Genomic DNA, 18033 nt, shown 5'->3' on the forward strand with positions numbered 1-18033 from the left:
AAAAAGGGAAATAATGCTTTCACCCACATGGTTCGACGGAGGGAACCCACAATTGGACCAGCTAATCGGCACGGAAATGCAACCAGAGACTACCAATGTAGTAAACAACCTAGGAATACTCATGGACAACACACTATCACAGGAACCGCAAGTCAACGCAATCGGCCAAAAATGCTTCTTCCTCCTACAACTACTCAGATCCCTGATCCTCACCTACGCAAACAGCCTCTACCTAGGAATGCCAGAAAGACTCACCAAGAAACCACCAAAGGGTGTAAAATACAGCAGCCAGGATCCTACTAAGACTAAACAGAAGAGACCACATCACTCCAGCACTGAAAACCATACACTGGTTACCAGTAAAAAAAGCACATCAAATTGGAAGCACTCTGCATCGCCCACAAAGCATTGCACAGACAAGGAGCGGAATTCCTCCAAGACAAAATTAGCCGGTATCACCCAGGATGGGAACTAAGATCCAGCAACGACCTACAAATGAAGGAAAACACCACGAAAAAAGGAAATTCGCCAGAACACCTGGAACAACATGCCCAAAGTAATTAGAAACACAGAAAACCACATCACCTTCAGGAAACTACTCAAAACCTGGCTATTCAGCAGACAATGACACCCTAAAAGGGACACCAGCAACAACAACACTGCATACAAACAACTAGAGAGGAGACGAGAGGGACCAAAGAACTGCAAACAAGAACCTGGCTAGAAACCGTCAAGCGGCATCCAAAGGCCCACCCTAGAGAGATCAGAAAGAACTGACTGACTTTACTAACCATCTTCCCTTTCTGCTCCTCCTACATAACCCACTCTTCTACACCAGTTCTTCGACTAGCCACACTCAAACATACAGAGAATCATTAATCTGCCGACATCCAGAGTGAACCACCCACATAGCGCAATACCATCTAAAATGCAACTACACACCAAGATGCCGGACTACCTTACAGCTACGACCACTCGGGACTCTGAATCCCGTATGGCCGCTATCTAACCAGAGCACACGACCAACCCATCATAACCACACAACACTAACACCAACACAAAACACTACCACACACCCGAGGTATGGAATCTTACCCATACGGTTACAATGCGCAAGGCTGCTCACAAGTGACCACATGCAAAACACTCCCAGACTCAAGTTCCTCCTGGTTCTGAATCTATCCTGCACCCTTTTCCCTACTAACCCCCACCCCACTTTTTTGCAGATTCACGCCAGTGCCTGCACATAACATAATGCCAGTAATGAAACTATAAGAAAACATGCCCATCATAGCTCTGCCTCACACTCCTGTTGGCTTTGCCTCTAAAATGTCTTGTCACAATAAGAAAACATGCCCAAACTGGCTGCTCAATGCAGGCGAATCTAGAAGCATAATAATGCTCATCATGTTTGCTTTATCCTTGATACCCAGTGAGAAAAGCCATGCCACAGCAAGAAATGGCTCGACTTGCTGCCCTAAATGCCAGTCTAGAAACAGAACACTCATCATGCTTGCTTTGTCATAGAATCCCAGTTAAGAAAATATGTCATGCCAAAGTCAATTTGGGGCTAGACTGGGTGCCCCAAAATGCCAGTGCAACCACATAAAAGCACATATTAAAAAAAAATGTATTTTGTACTGGCATCTATGATGGATATCCATTAAAAAGTGCATCGTGATTGGAACTCTAAGATGGCCACTGAGTGGAGATCAGCGTGATCATGGAGCTCTCACCCCCGGGGTCAAAGACAATAAAGATAGATTAAAAGAGCCTTCCCCAGATGAGGATTTATCAATGTAGGCTGCAGTGGTGGGGTGCAACAGCCCGGATCGCTGGGGGACTTCGGCAGAGGCAGGTGTGCGGCTTTCGTCTCTGCAGTGTTTTGAGGTGCGGGGGCACTGTGCCCGCGGCCAGTGCAGGCCAAGCTGAGAGACACGCTTGCAGACCGCGAGCAACAAGAACCACTTAGGGAGACCCAGGGCGGCCGAGGGTCCAGTACAGCTGCGAGGTGGGGTGGCGGAAAGCAGCCGCTGTCTGACGGCGGAGGACCCCGTCAGGAAGGAGCTGCCTGCGATATTGGAGGCCCACTGGGGCTTGATTCGTGGAGCAGGGGCTACCCTGCTGGCGAGCACCAGTGGAAAGATCGAGGCGGACCGAACTGCCCCCATGCCAGCAAAGCAGCATCTCATCGGATAGATCAGGAGGATCCAGAGAGGCCATACCCGTAGCCCGCTGCTGAGAGCTGTGGAGCGGAGAAGAGTACCCGGAGCGGCCAAGAGGTCCGGGAGGGGCCACACAGTGAAGAGGCAGGAAGGCGGCGACACTGAGGGGCTTGACTCCCTCTTTCCCCCCTTGGGGGAGAACCATCACAGGTCAGCGTGCGCCCTGGCCCAAGGAAAGGGTGCAAGCAAGCAGAGGCTGACCAGTGCAGGCAGTGATCACCAGCTTTGAGCAGAGTGACGTTAACAAGTGGGGGGAGCGTGGCAGGAGGGCCCCTGCCCAAGCTTTGAAGCCAGCACTTTGCAGAGAAGACCAAGGGAGGCCCTGTGGTGTTATAGCAGGGGCGGCTGGTGGCCCATTTGAGGTACATTTTGGAACGGCATATAGTGCCTCAGCCAGCGCACCCCCATCCAGAAGCACAGCAAAGGAGACAAGGGAGCAAGAGGCGCACCACGCATAGGAGACAGTGAGCGGTCCGAAGGATGCAAAACAGTATCAGGGAGAAGAGGAGGGGGCAGGGCTCCCCTCATCAGACCTGCCTACGCAGTACGTCCAAAGCAAGTGGAAGGACATGCAAGCTACCCACCAAGTCTGTGAAGAAACCACAGGAGGGCAATCTGCAGAGACACCGGTGCAGAGACAGTGAAGTACTGACTCGGGGAGATCAGGGGCACTGCAAAAGATTAAGTTGTCACCCAGGAGGTTCTTTGCCAATGCTTTCAGGATTTTGGGGACAAGATAGCAAACACCATTCAGTCGCAGTTGGGCATGATGGGAGACAGTACACATCTGCAATTATTAGCCTGCGCAGGTATTATTATCAGGGCAGCGCAGGTATTATTAGCAGGGTGGTTTCTAGTCCATTTGGTGCCCATGGCGAAGCACTAGTAAGCACCCGCCCTGCGCGCCACTCCCAAACTACCCTTAAGTAACTCCTACCCAAGGTCAATAAATCACTGCTAAACAAATTAAATAGGTTTTATTACATCAAGATTCAAGAACTTTGTAGTAATGCCTCCGACAAACAGAATATACTACTTTTGTGTCCATTTTTTAGTCTATGTTAAGGGCACTCTCCTTGGCTTTGCTGCTCCAAAAGCATTTATTGCTGCTGCATAATCCATTTTTTTAACAAGTCCACTCTCAGTATTGCAAAGACCGATGGCCTTTCCTCGGCCATTGTGGAGCACAAGTATGTCTTTATCAGTTTCAATTTACTAAAGCTCCTCTCACCCCTTGCCACTGTAATTGGAATTGTTAGTAAGAGCCTCATGGCAACCCACACATTTGCAAACACCTAATGTGTTTTTGTATGGTGAATGTGCTCCAGATCTTCAAGGGCCATAAAAGATCTCTTCTGAAGCGATGGCTGGATATGTCTCAGTTCCTCGGCCAACTGGGAACCATCTATATCAGATTCTGGTGCACTATCACCACCCTTTGCCAACAATTGCTCCAGGTGCTTGCACAGTTGTATCAGTTCTTCTTTTCCAGGCTAGAGCTTATATGTTGTACATGAAACCCCAGCTTGTATTGTGCGCAGACAACTGGGAAAAGTGCCTTTCATTCGAAGTAGTTATGGCGTCAATCAGGGTATCAAATACGGTTACTTTAAAAAGTTCTTCTTCATTCTCTGGGGTCTCGTCCTGAGTCTCATGCGCAAACATTTTCTTTTTTTTCCTATGCCATTTAGTTGCCTTAAAAGTAGCGTCAACATCTATAAGTAAGGCTCTCTCTTTTGCTGTTGTTAGAGCAGACTCAAAACCAACACTGCTATAACTTTTTACAAAGCCAAAGCAGTTCTTAAGCAGGTCATTGCAGGCCAGCAAATCAATTTGTTTGAAATGCATGGATTTGCTTACAATGTTAACCTGAAATAGAAGGTCATACCTCACACCTAAAGTACAAATAAAACTGAAATATTCCAAGTGTAAAGCAAGGGACTTAGCCTCCGAGGACAATGTTGGGTCATTGACTTTTCTTCAATGCTCATGAGTTCTGTGTGTATCTCAACAAATTGATACTGCACAGCTCTCAAGCTTTCAATTCTACATTCCTATTGTGTTTCACAGATCTTTTTCCAACAAAGGATTTTTTACATGCTGAGAATGCTCCAGCATTTGGTTGAAGCTGCAAACAAATTATAAAGTCTCTGAAGTACATCAAAAAGAGAAACAGAGTTCACAGAGGATTTGGATGCATCGCCAACCAACAAATGTAAACTGTGGCAGCCACATGGGTTAAAAGACGCACGAGGGTATTGCTCGAGTACTCGTGCTTGGACTCCTTTGTTTATCGCAATCATGTTTGCACCAGTATCATACCCGTGACCACAGCAGTTGTCCATCTCTAGAACACATTCTGACATTTCAGAATACAGAAGGTTTGCAAGTCTTTCACCAGATGTGTCATCTTCGGGGCGATGCCCTATAAAATATTCTTTCACAAAAATGTCTTTGCCTGTAATATCCACAATTCTTAGTGTATGCCAGCTGCTCGGTGTGGCTGATATCTGGAGTACAATCCAAAATAACAGAAATATTTTGCAGCCTTCACCCTTTGTAAAACTTTACTTGAGACCCCATTAAACTAATTAGTTCATTGTGAGTGACATTTCCGCAATAGTGACTGTGGATCTCTTGTGAGGTCACTCGATGCAAATGATTGATCATGAAAGGAACACATTTCCCTAGTAGTTCAACAAGGCCTAAGAAGTTTCCATTGTTTGGAGTAAATAACTTGTTTGAAGAGCCACGAAATGCAAAATTATTTTTGGACAGGAAGACAATAACTGACATAATTCTTTCAAGCACAGTCCGCCAACACTTGGTCTCTGCCTGTATTTGATCTTGCATGAGAGAGTCAATACCAACATGTCCTGTGAGGCACCTTTCAGCATCCACTTACTTGCCACTGGATTTGGCATGTTCAGGAGACCCTTTGTGCATTTTCAAATAGTTACCAATATGCTTCCCGTTATTAATGCCTTCACTACCAAGTTTTGATTTTGGCATAGGGTAAAAAAACGTACAGCAAAAATAGTCAATTATCAGTCAAAATAGAATATTGCAGCCATGGCCTGGAGACTGTTTCTTTGTTAGGTAATACCCTCAGTGCATACGAAGAAGAAAAGTACCTATTTTTGTCATCCTTTGGGTTTGAATAATTAGGAGGTGGCATAGCCTGTGGCCCTCCCATTACACTTTGATCACGCACATGTCCAGGCATTGATTTAGGCCATAAAGAAATCTCTTCAAACCAACACGTTTTAGTGCCTTGTTCCTGTTGGTCATCATTGCCATCTAGTGCTTGGGTTCTTGAGGCCTCATCTCTTGAAACTTGTGGCATGACCACAGGCAGTACCGTTTCCTCAGGAATGCCTGTTGCCTGGCCTTGGGGAGGGCGCTTATCGACTTTGTTTGAAGTCTTCTCTACCCTCCTGAAAAATTAAGATAGTACTTTGGCACTGTTGATACCTTGCGCCACTTTGTTTTTTTCTCTGCCGGTTCTGTGCTCGCGAAGGTCTTATTGGTTTTGACATTGCCAGTACGTTCAAATGCCTGAAGTAAAAGAAATAGCCAGAAAGTATGGCCCAATTATAACATGTTGCAATATTCTTGCTAGGAATAATCCAAACTCCCCAAAAATGTTTTTTAAAAAGTCTTTTCAGTTTAAATGATGCATTGATTGCCAAGCAAAGTAGCGGTAAGGAGGCTCTGTTCAAAAAGGTGCGGAGTTGAAAGTGGGCTAAATTTAGAGAGGCTACATCATGGCCATACCTATTTGAACACAACTTTTCTAGCATTTGGACAAATACGATGTATGCCACTTCCTGCCACTGGCTGAGACGTTCCAGTTCACCATCTCACATTGCAAGCGTCAATCAATCTCTCAACCAATTACATTGTAACCCAACTACAACAAAACTAGGCTCTGAAATTGCAGATGGGGTAAAAGGGTAGTCTGGAAACTCCACTCTTTACCATGAACTGCACTTTAAGGTTTGTGAGAGGCAATAACTTTTGGTTCAGAGAAAAGGCTGCTTGAATTAGGACCATATGGCACATTGTTTACAGGTTTTCCTTTCAATTACATCTCACCAATGACCTCAAACAGGTCAAATCGAGTCAGATTGTTGAGCCATTTTTGGAGTGCTGTTTGTCATTTGAAAGTCACTTTTAAAGTTATGGCGCTTTCAGATAGTTCTATTTGTGCGGATGGAAAGGGCAGAAGGTCTTGATTTGAGCCTCTGACTCATTTCACATAGCCATACAGTGGAAACATCCTACTTATCTATAGTACAGACACCAACCTCCAGATTAAATAGGCAGGCAGCATCTGATCAGAAACTCAATCGTGTTCCTCAACTGAATGGTCTTTGATTTAACCATTAAGAAAGCAAAAACTGAAATGGAACAATTCAGAGTGAGGAACCAGACCACCAGAGGAGCGCTGGTGAGCTTCGTTACAAGGCCAGAGCGAAGCAAGGGGCACTAAGGTAAATAAAAAGCAGGCTGTGGCCGGAGGGTAAGATCATCCCTCACTTCACCTAGGACCAACTTCCCAAATAGTCTGCAGGTCACTACAGCCAGACTACTGGCACACCTATGAGCGTTCACTTTTCAGTACCCGGAGGGTGCTCTGTGCCAAAGGAAAGTACTATTCAGCAAACAAATCTTCTGACGAAACATCAAAAGGAAGCATTCAGCTGATGTGAGCACAGAAGGCTGCCTCCTGCAGCCCTGAATGTCATGACCTACAGAACACGCCCCTTTTGGACTTCCTGGTCCTTGTCTCAACGGGGCTTACACTCCCTTGTACTCCCAACATGGCCGTCCACTGTGAAACACCTTCCTCGCTCTACACGTTGGACGTAGCGTGTTCTATTAATAGACCACGCCTCCCGCCACTCCGCGCGTCTCAATGCTATTGCGAAGTAGCGACCAGACGTGTGCTCCTCAGCTCGCAGTATTGTTTTCCTTGGTTCTTTCCCAGCCAACCCCATTCCTAGTCCCTTTCTTGATTCCTGGACTTGTGTGCCGAGTAGCACACTCTGTAAATTTCCCGGATTCCTGGATCTTTCCATTCCGGAACTTTGAACGCACACTGAAGTCGGAAGAGACTCGTGCAGCCTTATTGAAGACCCGATCCGTCCGCAAGAAGGCATCGACCAAGAAATCTAGCAAAGATCGAACTCAAGTGAGATGTGGGGGTGGCAGGGGGGGGGGGGGGACTCCTTGACACTGGAGCTTAGCCAATTTGAACATTCCAGTGTGCATTTCACAGCAAGTGTGATACAGCGGTTTCTGCACAGTCCTGGTCACAGTGCTCTCTCCCAGTTACATTTCAACCCCTCCTCCTCCGAGTCACATCTACCCCTACACTCAGCTCTCTTCTATCTCACTCTTGTCCTCCCCTTCTCTGCCCCCATTTTGCTTCCCCTATAGGGCCTATATTTTCCTCTCTTTCGTTCCCCCTTTCTTAATCTCGCGTTCCACACCTTTTCCTTGACCATCTTGTTTTCTGTCCCACTTTAATCTCTTTTACTCTGTCTGCATGGCTGTCCTTATTTGAGTCTTACACCCGCTGGGCATAATCTCTTACAGTGAAAGACATCTTACATTTGGTCACTTATTAAATGGCAGAAACCCTTTTAAATAGAAATCGAACCCATTCACTATACCATCCGTCCATCGTACATGGCCTTCAGGGGCCTGTGTCAAACTTTTCAAAGTAATTCAACCCACAGGACAGTATCTCAAGTAGTCCACTTTCTGGAATTAAATAATAAACCTCAGAGTATTGCATTCTGGTACTTGTAGGCCTGTTTATATAAGCTTTTCAGGAATGCAAAATGAAACGCATATAAATGGCAGGTCCCTGTAAAAGTGGATTAGAGAGTGCTTCTTCTGCCTATTTTAAAGAAACAGGAGTGTGAACAAAAAGTGGGCATTGGTCTCACTGCATTACTAGTGGTCAAATATTCTCACATCAGAGTTATTTCGTATGCAGATTACTGCTGTGCAGCAGAAAACATTTACATCTGTCCAAGAGAGGGGTTCACCCCATATGTCCAGTTACATATGCATGTAAACCTCCAGAGATCTTTGCAATGCCTGTGTGTCCGAATTCTGACCAGAACCTTTCTACCCATCATCCTTGCCCTGCCAACGAAAGGAGTACCATTTTGCTGTTCCAGACAATGAAATAAAGATGTACCATCAAAGCTCAAACTCGGATCTTGTCCGCGTAACCCTGCAAAAGCAAACAAACAATCTCATCAAACATATACCCCTTGGTTTATGGGGAACTTTACAATGGGGCCAACGTGTTCACAGCGTAGGTTCACCCTGTGGAGAAATCCTAGCTGCACCAATGCAGCCGATTCAGTACGAGAAAGGACTCCCACCAGGACGAAGAACAATTTGCATGGGGATAAAACTTCAACTGAACCATGAAAAGAAGTGTAATTAGTTCCGTAGGTTCCTGCCCTGAATCCTAACTCTAAACTAATAAACAAATGACGTTCTCCGAACTGCCGAACACAGTACCAAGTTTCAAACCTGTTATTTAAAACCAACAAAGAAGAAAGGTTGCGACTGAAAGTGCCCGGAACAGCAATAACTTCCAATATACGCTTTCAACTCTAACTGAGAAATGTTTCTGCCGTTTAGACTTTTTTTTGGGACAGAACAGAGTGAAGCTACGTTCTGTCATTTACTATTTCAAGCATGGAATACATTCTAAAGCGGAAGAAGGAACACAGCAAAGTGATTCCAATACATGCACTCGATCCAACCGAAGCAAGAGTTTACACGCTGGAAAAAAATCTGGCCTACAAAAGTGTAAAACAAAATATTCCCATTTACCCGTTCTTGTCCAGAACACACTCTGAACTATGCAAACTACTGTTTGAGCACCAGCCAAACGTTATGTACACAGTTTAAAGGAACATTTTCTAAAATGTCAACAGAAGCATCGTGCTGTACCTACCTTCTTTCTGAGTATTCTGCACACAAGTGAGTCGGGAGGCAATGCAATCTTCTTTCTTTGCGCACAGGCCCGGGTAGGAAGAAACTGGGAGTGTCGGGGCAGGAATCCGGGAACGCTCAAACACAGCCGTCTTTTTTCCTCTGTGGTGTGTTGTTCCTGCTTGACTACAAAGGAGGGCGACCACCAGGAAAGGGGCCCTTTTATGCCTCCACCCCAAGTGGCGCGAAGGTTCAGAGAGCCTCTGACTTCCGTAATGTTACGCAAGTACTAGGTGACTGCCAGTCAGCAGCTGCTGCTACTGTGCTGCAGCATTTGCGCCCCACATCCAGGGAAATGTCACCATCAAGGGACTAGGGCAATTGCATCCCCTCGGGCAATTGTGCCCTGGGCAGCCACCAGCTTTGCCCGGGTCAAGAAGCGGGCCGATTATTATATATGTAGTCACTTACACCAGAGCAGGGTCTGTGTGATAGCTGCACAGCAGGTACTGCGTCTGCTAACATTCCAGAGCCCGAACCTTAGCATACATGAGCAGCTACTAGGGTGGCCAACTGTCCAGGAATTTGCAGGATTGTCCTGCAATTAGCGTCTCTGTGCCGCTGTTTGCAGAGTGGCTGTGCGGGACACTGGTTGTTCCGACTTCAGGACAACCTGCCTCCAGCACAGCCACTCTGCAAACTGAAGTGGTCTTGGACACAGCACGGCGCTGCCACCTGCTGCTTTCTTTCCCTGGGCGGCTCTACAGCTCTGCAGCCCTGGCTCCTTTTGAGCCTGCAGGTTGAGCTGTAACGCTATGACACCTGGTTTAATTGAAATGCTATCGCTTTGTTCCTGGGGTCGTGATGGTCATGTTTACAGTTAAAAAACGTGACCATCACCTCCCAAGGACAAACCATTTGCATTTCAGTTAAGAGCCATTAAAAAAAAATTACATTTAAAAAGGGGCGGGTCAAACGTGAATGACGTTGCGACATCATCGCCACTTTGTGGGCAAGTGTCCTGCGAAAGACTATCAAAGAGTTGGCCAACCTAGCAGCTACTGTGTCTACGAAACCAACAACAACAGGCTGCCCTGTGTACTTTCGAAACCACACGTTTAGAAAGTCACATACTTTCAATATTTAATTTCAACGTGTCATGTGGTAAGTACAAATACAACGAATCACAGTGTAATAATGTGGAACCGTTGGTAAGTTCAAGATACTTTATTTATTCAAGCCCGAACACCGTAAACACCATCTCCTTTCCGCTCCTTCCTTTCAAAACCCCAACTCCACCCCGAGCATGGAACACCTCAACGTTCTATGTTTAGAACCTTTTACAATGGCTCGCGGAAGCACGAGCAACTACTACACATCTCCCCCTGTAAACTTCACAATTGACGATTCATTAATAGAACATAAGATAATGAATATGGGAAGTAAGGAAGAAACAATAATATACAGTAAGATACATATACATACGATTGCTAATTATCTACAGTCCAAAATTAGTCATCTGCAAATTCTAAAACATAATCCTTATACTTTGTAGGAATCTTCTTTATTCTGGCAGGGCGATCATTCACCCTGTTGGAAACTTCCGCTTCCTCTGCAACCCTTGTTTCCACACCAGTCGGGCCAAGAGCACTTTTATCAGAATCACATTCAGAAGATTCATCCACCCCTTTTGCACCAAGTGCTCCATCTAATGGTGCAATTTCATAACTGCTCAAGGCAGGCACCTCCATACTTGCATCCCCCACCCAAGTATCCTGCCCGTGCACAGTCACGGCCCTATCACTCTGTGGGGAAACCACACGCTCAGAGGTACCAATTCCAACTGTAGCACCGCCTCCCTCACAACACTGGTCCTTAGTATCCGCCAGCTTTCCCTTAACAAGGACCACCCTCCTCAAACTCCATCTGCTACCATCTTGCAGTTTAACATATCCATGACCTACTTTGGTCACAACAGATGGTTTCATAAATTTGGATAAACCCTTTGCTACAAATCTTGGATTTTTCACCACTACAAGATCACCTACTTGCACACGCAAGGGTTTCTTTTTGGCAAGCTGAGATTCCCAAAAACGGGATTGTTTAACGCGCACTTTGTCAAGAACTTCCTGCATGTTGATGCAACTTTGTACACCACCCCCAAGAGCGGCCACACGGAGTTTAGATCCTGGTTTCCTACCCCTCATTAATTCAAACGGAGACACGCCATTAAATGATGAAGGGGTAACTCTATAAGCCTTTAGGGCCTCAGTCACTACACTGCACCACGGCAAACCATTTGCCAGGGCCAACTGAACCGCCCCTTTCACAAACCTGTTCATCCGCTCAACTAATCCATTGGCCTCTGGATTGTACAAAGCCACCCTATGATGACGAATCCCTAGTTTGGAGAAAAACTCTTGCATGGCGACTGACACAAATTGGGGACCATTATCGGTTACTACTCCAGCAGGAACACCTTCCCTGTCAAACACTGCCGACAAAAAGTCAATCACCTTCTCAGTGGTGACAGAGGACAAAGCCGTGGCCTCCACCCACCTAGATGTATAATCAACTAACACTACAAAATATCTGAAACCTCCACCCAAGGTGTCCATGGGACCCATAATGTCTACGGCCACCTTTGACCACACGTCTTGCGGCACTTCCACAGGCTGTATGGGTTGGGGCGACGTTGTTTTACTCTTATCACTGACAGAACAAGCCACACAATCCTTAACTACCTTCTCAACCTCCTCATCCATCTTGGGCCACCAATACCCCTCTCTTAGCCTTCTTTTCGTCATAGATCTACCGATGTGCCCTTCATGTGCTAACTCCACCAACTTAGCTTTAAGACATTCAGGTGGTATTAACCTGGTACCCCTGGCTACGCCCCACGGACCCACAGACAGCTCAGTCCATACTTGTCCGAATGATTTGTCCAATTCATCCATACCAGCACCGGTAGCCAGAGCAGCCTTGATGCGGTTCAACATGGGGTCCATTGCACACTCTCTACCCCATTCCTGCTCACTGACAGCCGGACACACCTTGGCCACCAACACATATTCATCACTCGTCATAGCCTGCGTTTCGTTTTCCGCACTTGCATCTTGGCGGGGAAAACGAGAGAGACCATCTGCAACCATATTTTTAGTGCCAGGTAAATACTCCACCTTGAAATTATACTCACTCATGATTGCCATCCAGCGCATCACTCTAGAAGATGCCTGGAACAAACCCTTAGATGTCAATACATGCACTAGGGGTTTATGATCGGTGCGTATAGTATATTCTACTCCCCACAAGAATGTTCTAAAATGTTTGGATGCCCAGATAGCAGCCAAGGCCTCTCTCTCTATGACTGCATATCTACGTTCTGCCTCACTCAGAACCCTAGACGCGAAAGCAATGGGGCGGTACGCTCCATCAAAACTCTGTTCAAGAACCGCCCCCACCCCATACTCGCTAGCATCCACTGTCAAAACCGTCTTCCTAGATGGAGAAAAGGAAGCTAACGATGGAGCCTGGTCCACCTGAACCTTCAAGCCTTCAAATTCAAGTTGGCACAACTCTGACCACTCAAAACGTACCCCTTTTTTGAGCAACGCTCTCATGGCTACTGTCTTGTCGGAGTATGTGGGAATAAACCTACTATAATATTCAGCCAATCCCAAAAAGGACCGTAATTGATCCTTACTGGTGGGTGGAGATACCTCACATAACGCCTTCACCAATTCAGCCTTGGGATGTATCCCCTCAGCATCCAGTGTGTGACCTAAATAAGTCACACTCTCCACCCCTATTTTACACTTACTCAATTTCACTGTCAGACCACTCTTCTCCAAAATGCTCAAAACTCGTAGAATCCTCTCATTATGTTCCTCACGTGACCTGCCCCACACCAAGATATCGTCCTGGAAATACTCCACACCTTCCACTCCACAAAACAACTTTTGCATCACACGCTGGAAAACAGCGGATGCAGATGCCAACCCAAATGGCATACGCCGGAAACGAAAAGCTCCAAACGGCGTAATGAACGAAGTAAGATGTCTTGATTCGGTGTGTAAATCCACCTGGTGATAAGCAGAGGACAAATCTAAGGTGGAGAAACAAGACGCCCCCCCTACAAGTGAAAGCATTTCGTGTATATTAGGTAAGGGATGCCTGTCTATCCAGATGCTTGAATTTAAATCTCTTAGATCTACGCACATCCTCATACCACCATCGGATTTTCGTGCCAATACAACCGGGGCTAACCACTCTGAAGATTCTACCTCCTCTATTATACCAGCTTCCATCAGTTTTTTAAGTTCTATCTGGAGACTTTCACGCGCCATGATGGGTACACGCCTAACTCTGTGCACCACAGGAACAGCACTCCTCTTGAGCACGATCTTGTGTGAGAAACCCCGCAACTTGCCCAGGACAGAAGAGAAAACTGCTGGAAACCTCTCTTGGAGAGTATCGGCCGTCAATGCGCTCCCCTCACTGGAACCATCTCCTCTTCCCTTGCTCACACACAAAACAGGGACAGCTTTGCCAGGGCGAACCTCCATCTCCAGGGCAGCCTGCTCATCCCACCCAATAACTGGATCACCCTTACAAGCTATATACAGCTTTCCTCTGGTTTTCCGGCCATGAAACTCAATATCAACCCACTCATATCCCAATACTTCAATCGGAACACGGCCATACGCACAAGGATTAATATCAGACGGATTCAAACTTGACACCTTCCTGCGGAACTTGGATTCGTACATCTCAGGTGAAATCATGGTGTAAGGAGAACCTGTGTCAACTAACACACTGAGGGGAACTCCATTCACAATAAGGGTGGCCCACGCACTTTTTCTCGACGGTCCCACACTCAACAGCGCACCTTCTTTTGGAAGCACATCTGCCATAACGGAGGAACTAACATATCCTACAACCGTAACATTACTGTCATCCTCTGCAGAGTCCACCATCCCCACCACTTCCTTTTGTGGAATAGCCTTACACATCCGGGCAAAATGTCCTCTTCCCTTGCATTTTCTGCACACTACGGCAGAAGCAGAACATTCCCTAACTCCAGCAACATGACCCCTCCAACCACATTTCTTGCAGAAATCTCTGCTATTCTGCGTCACTCTTTGATCCTTGTCCCTGGCCCGATTTTCTTCATTCTTGCGAGGCTGAATCATGTGTACAATTTCTGCCTTTTCCGTCACTTCCTTGACGCTCTTCCTTGACTCCTCCAGTGCGCGAGCTATTTCTATCACTTTCTCCAACGGGGGATCTTTCTCTGTCCACAATCTCTCCCTAACCTTTGAGTCACTAGTCTTCATCATGATCTGGTCACGAATGTATTCCTCTGCCATGCCCGTGAACTTACACGTAGAGATGAGAGTACGCAGTGCCGTCACATAAGAATCAATGTTCTCGCCAGGACCTTGTGCCCTTGAAAAGAAATGATACCTCTCAAGCACAATGTTAGCTCTTTTTCCGAAGCGTGTCTCAAGCTTCTTAAGAGCCGTCTCAAATGCCAAAATCACTGCCTCCCCCCCTTCTCCATCTCCTTCGCCTGAAGACACAGCCAAAACATCCTGGCCAGGAAGGTGCCTGAACACCCTCAAACCCTCCGTACCAAGGCAATTCAGTAGAGTCGCTTCTTTGTCATCATCAGACATTCTGGAACCACCTGACGCTCTCAGGTATACCTTGAAGGTGTCCACCCAAAGCTCCCATGCAATGGGGGCTCCCCCGGATTGGGAAGGAAGGCTGGGGGAGGGCGAGCATTGCTGTGCTGCATGGTCACTGGAACCGACATATCCACTGATGGAGGCCAAAGGAACGAAACTGGCGAAAAACTCTGCGTACTTCCCTGAATGATAATGTACGATAAAGTACCTTGTCCTACACGGCAGACCAGTAAGACGATCACTCCACACCAAACCCCTTTTGGCAGAAAATACGTAATATGAGTTGCCCCATGTGGTCAACAGGCAAGCACTAGTCACTCCCTCCTCTTTGACAATTGTGGTCACAGAAATTTGCAGTTCCCTTAATAGCTGCACACAAGGAGTTAATTTCTTCTCCTAGCAAGTTAATCAGTGCAGACACACCCACCAATGAATAGGAAGCCTCCGGCCCCCCCTTCCTTTAGTCGTGGGCGGAGCCGAACGGAGCGACTTCAGTGGACTGTCCGCGCCTTACTGGCTACAAGGATCGCAGGCTGTGCCCCCTCCCAGGGTCCACCTCTCACCTGCACCAGTCCTCACTCCCTTCTAGCAGCACGGCTTAGCCGCACCCTCCCTCAAGCCGCGCTCGACCTCCTCCGGGAGCGCGGCTCGGCAGGATCCTCTCCGTAGGGACAGCGGCCGCTCAGCCGCATGTACGGCTGCACTTCCTGCCGTGCGCCGCGCTCGACCTCCTCCGGGAGCGCGGCTCGGCAGGATCCTCTGCGTAGGGACAACAGCCGCTCAGCCGCATACACGGCTGCACTTCCTGCCGTGTGCCGCGCTCGACCTCCTCCGGGAGCGCGGCTCGTCCGGCAGTAGAAAGCAAGGTAACGCTGGCCCAGCTGACGCCAATCACGTCGGGGCCGCGCTCGACCACGTCCGGGAGCGCAGCCCGGAAAACAGCTGAGACACCAGACGATGATACGGCACGGCAAGGCGCGTGGGTCAGGCTTGAAGATCCTCGTCGCCAGTGTAATAATGTGGAACCGTTGGTAAGTTCAAGATACTTTATTTATTCAAGCCCGAACACCGTAAACACCATCTCCTTTCCGCTCCTTCCTTTCAAAACCCCAACTCCACCCCGAGCATGGAACACCTCAACGTTCTATGTTTAGAACCTTTTACAATGGCTCGCGGAAGCACGAGCAACTACTACACATCTCCCCCTGTAAACTTCACAATTGACGATTCATTAATAGAACATAAGATAATGAATATGGGAAGTAAGGAAGAAACAATAATATACAGTAAGATACATATACATACGATTGCTAATTATCTACAGTCCAAAATTAGTCATCTGCAAATTCTAAAACATAATCCTTATACTTTGTAGGAATCTTCTTTATTCTGGCAGGGCGATCATTCACCCTGTTGGAAACTTCCGCTTCCTCTGCAACCCTTGTTTCCACACCAGTCGGGCCAAGAGCACTTTTATCAGAATCACATTCAGAAGATTCATCCACCCCTTTTGCACCAAGTGCTCCATCTAATGGTGCAATTTCATAACTGCTCAAGGCAGGCACCTCCATACTTGCATCCCCCACCCAAGTATCCTGCCCGTGCACAGTCACGGCCCTATCACTCTGTGGGGAAACCACACGCTCAGAGGTACCAATTCCAACTGTAGCACCGCCTCCCTCACAACACTGGTCCTTAGTATCCGCCAGCTTTCCCTTAACAAGGACCACCCTCCTCAAACTCCATCGCTGTTTGCAGAGTGGCTGTGCGGGACACTGGTTGTTCCGACTTCAGGACAACCTGCCTCCAGCACAGCCACTCTGCAAACTGAAGTGGTCTTGGACACAGCACGGCGTTGCCACCTGCTGCTTTCTTTCCCTGGGCGGCTCTACAGCTCTGCAGCCCTGGCTCCTTTTGAGCCTGCAGGTTGAGCTGTAATGCTATGACACCTGGTTTAATTGAAATGCTATCGCTTTGTTCCTGGGGTCGTGATGGTCATGTTTACAGTTAAAAAAAGTGACCATCACCTCCCAAGGACAAACCATTTGCATTTCAGTTAAGAGCCATTAAAAAAAAATTACATTTAAAAAGGGGCGGGTCAAACGTGAATGACGTTGCGACATCATCGCCACTTTGTGGGCAAGTGTCCTGCGAAAGACTATCAAAGAGTTGGCCAACCTAGCATCTACTGTGTCTACGAAACCAACAACAACAGGCTGCCCTGTGTACTTTCGAAACCACACGTTTAGAAAGTCACGTACTTTCAATATTTAATTTCAACGTGTCATGTGGTAAGTACAAATACAACGAATCACAGCTTCAACGTGCATTACCAGAGGTTGCAAAAGGGCTTCTCTTAACAATATAATAAAGGGGTAGAAGCGTCTAAGTTAATGAACGCTAAAAGAAATGCATAGAAAAATCACTACAAGAGCTGGATCGCATGCACTCACCTGATGCTGCCTGGAATCAGGACATGAGCATTTCGTGAACGGTAGTGTCTAGTTCCGTGCGAGAAACGGACCTTACCAACGCTGCGCCTCTACCTCATCACGTGGGCTGCTCTGCATCACGTATTCTGCGTCATCTTTTTTGCGCAATGGGAATGGCAAACCTTTGTAGGACTCAGCGGGAGAGATGCCTCTGTTACAAATCACATTTCGTATTCTAGTTGATTGTAATTTGGTTTATGTCAAGTCTTAAAGTTATCTCATGTTGATCGTTACTTTAATGCAGAGCGGCAATATTGGAAACGGGGTATTTCTGTGTATTTCGGGGGTTTGTAATGTGAATCAGGAGTGAGACCCATAAGTGTACAGGCAGGTTCAGTTCTTTTTTGGGTTTTCTCATGTAGTTGGGCGATTTGCCCGGGGGAGATGTGTTTGATGGAATGGGGCTGGGCACATCACGTTCCTCCCTTTCCAGTGGACAGTACAGCGAATAGTTCGTTATACTCCCCGCTGGAGAGGGGGGGGGGGGTTGAAGGATTTGTTATGTGCAGCAGATGGGGGGATATGTGTTTTATGCCGACAGACGCATTTAGGGTACGAATTTCCATTATTTGGGGGGGAGGTGTAATGTGCATGAGGAGTGAGATTTAAGTACAGACAGATTCCGTTATTTTTTGGGTTTTCTCATGCAGATGGGCG

The 18033-nt window shown here is 47.1% G+C and overlaps 1 protein-coding gene across 4 annotated transcripts in view; it reads right to left on the reverse strand.

Annotated features, from left to right (window-relative positions):
• CCNH (cyclin H) overlaps positions 1-17474 on the reverse strand; it is a 484538-nt gene extending 467064 nt beyond the window's left edge. Inside the window, exon 1 of one of the 4 annotated variants that reach the window (XM_069627590.1) lies at positions 17338-17474. The gene's annotated coding sequence lies outside the window, so the exon portion shown is untranslated. Of the gene's footprint in view, positions 1-9216; positions 9239-17337 lie in introns of those variants that run through there. The other 3 variants (XM_069627591.1, XM_069627588.1, XM_069627589.1) reach the window with 3 other exon arrangements.
• Positions 17475-18033: the final 559 nt, after the last annotated feature.

Source organism: Ambystoma mexicanum, chromosome 6p, assembly GCF_040938575.1.
Source record: "Ambystoma mexicanum isolate Mex_15411 chromosome 6p, UKY_AmexF1_1, whole genome shotgun sequence".
Lineage (NCBI taxonomy): Eukaryota > Metazoa > Chordata > Amphibia > Caudata > Ambystomatidae > Ambystoma > Ambystoma mexicanum.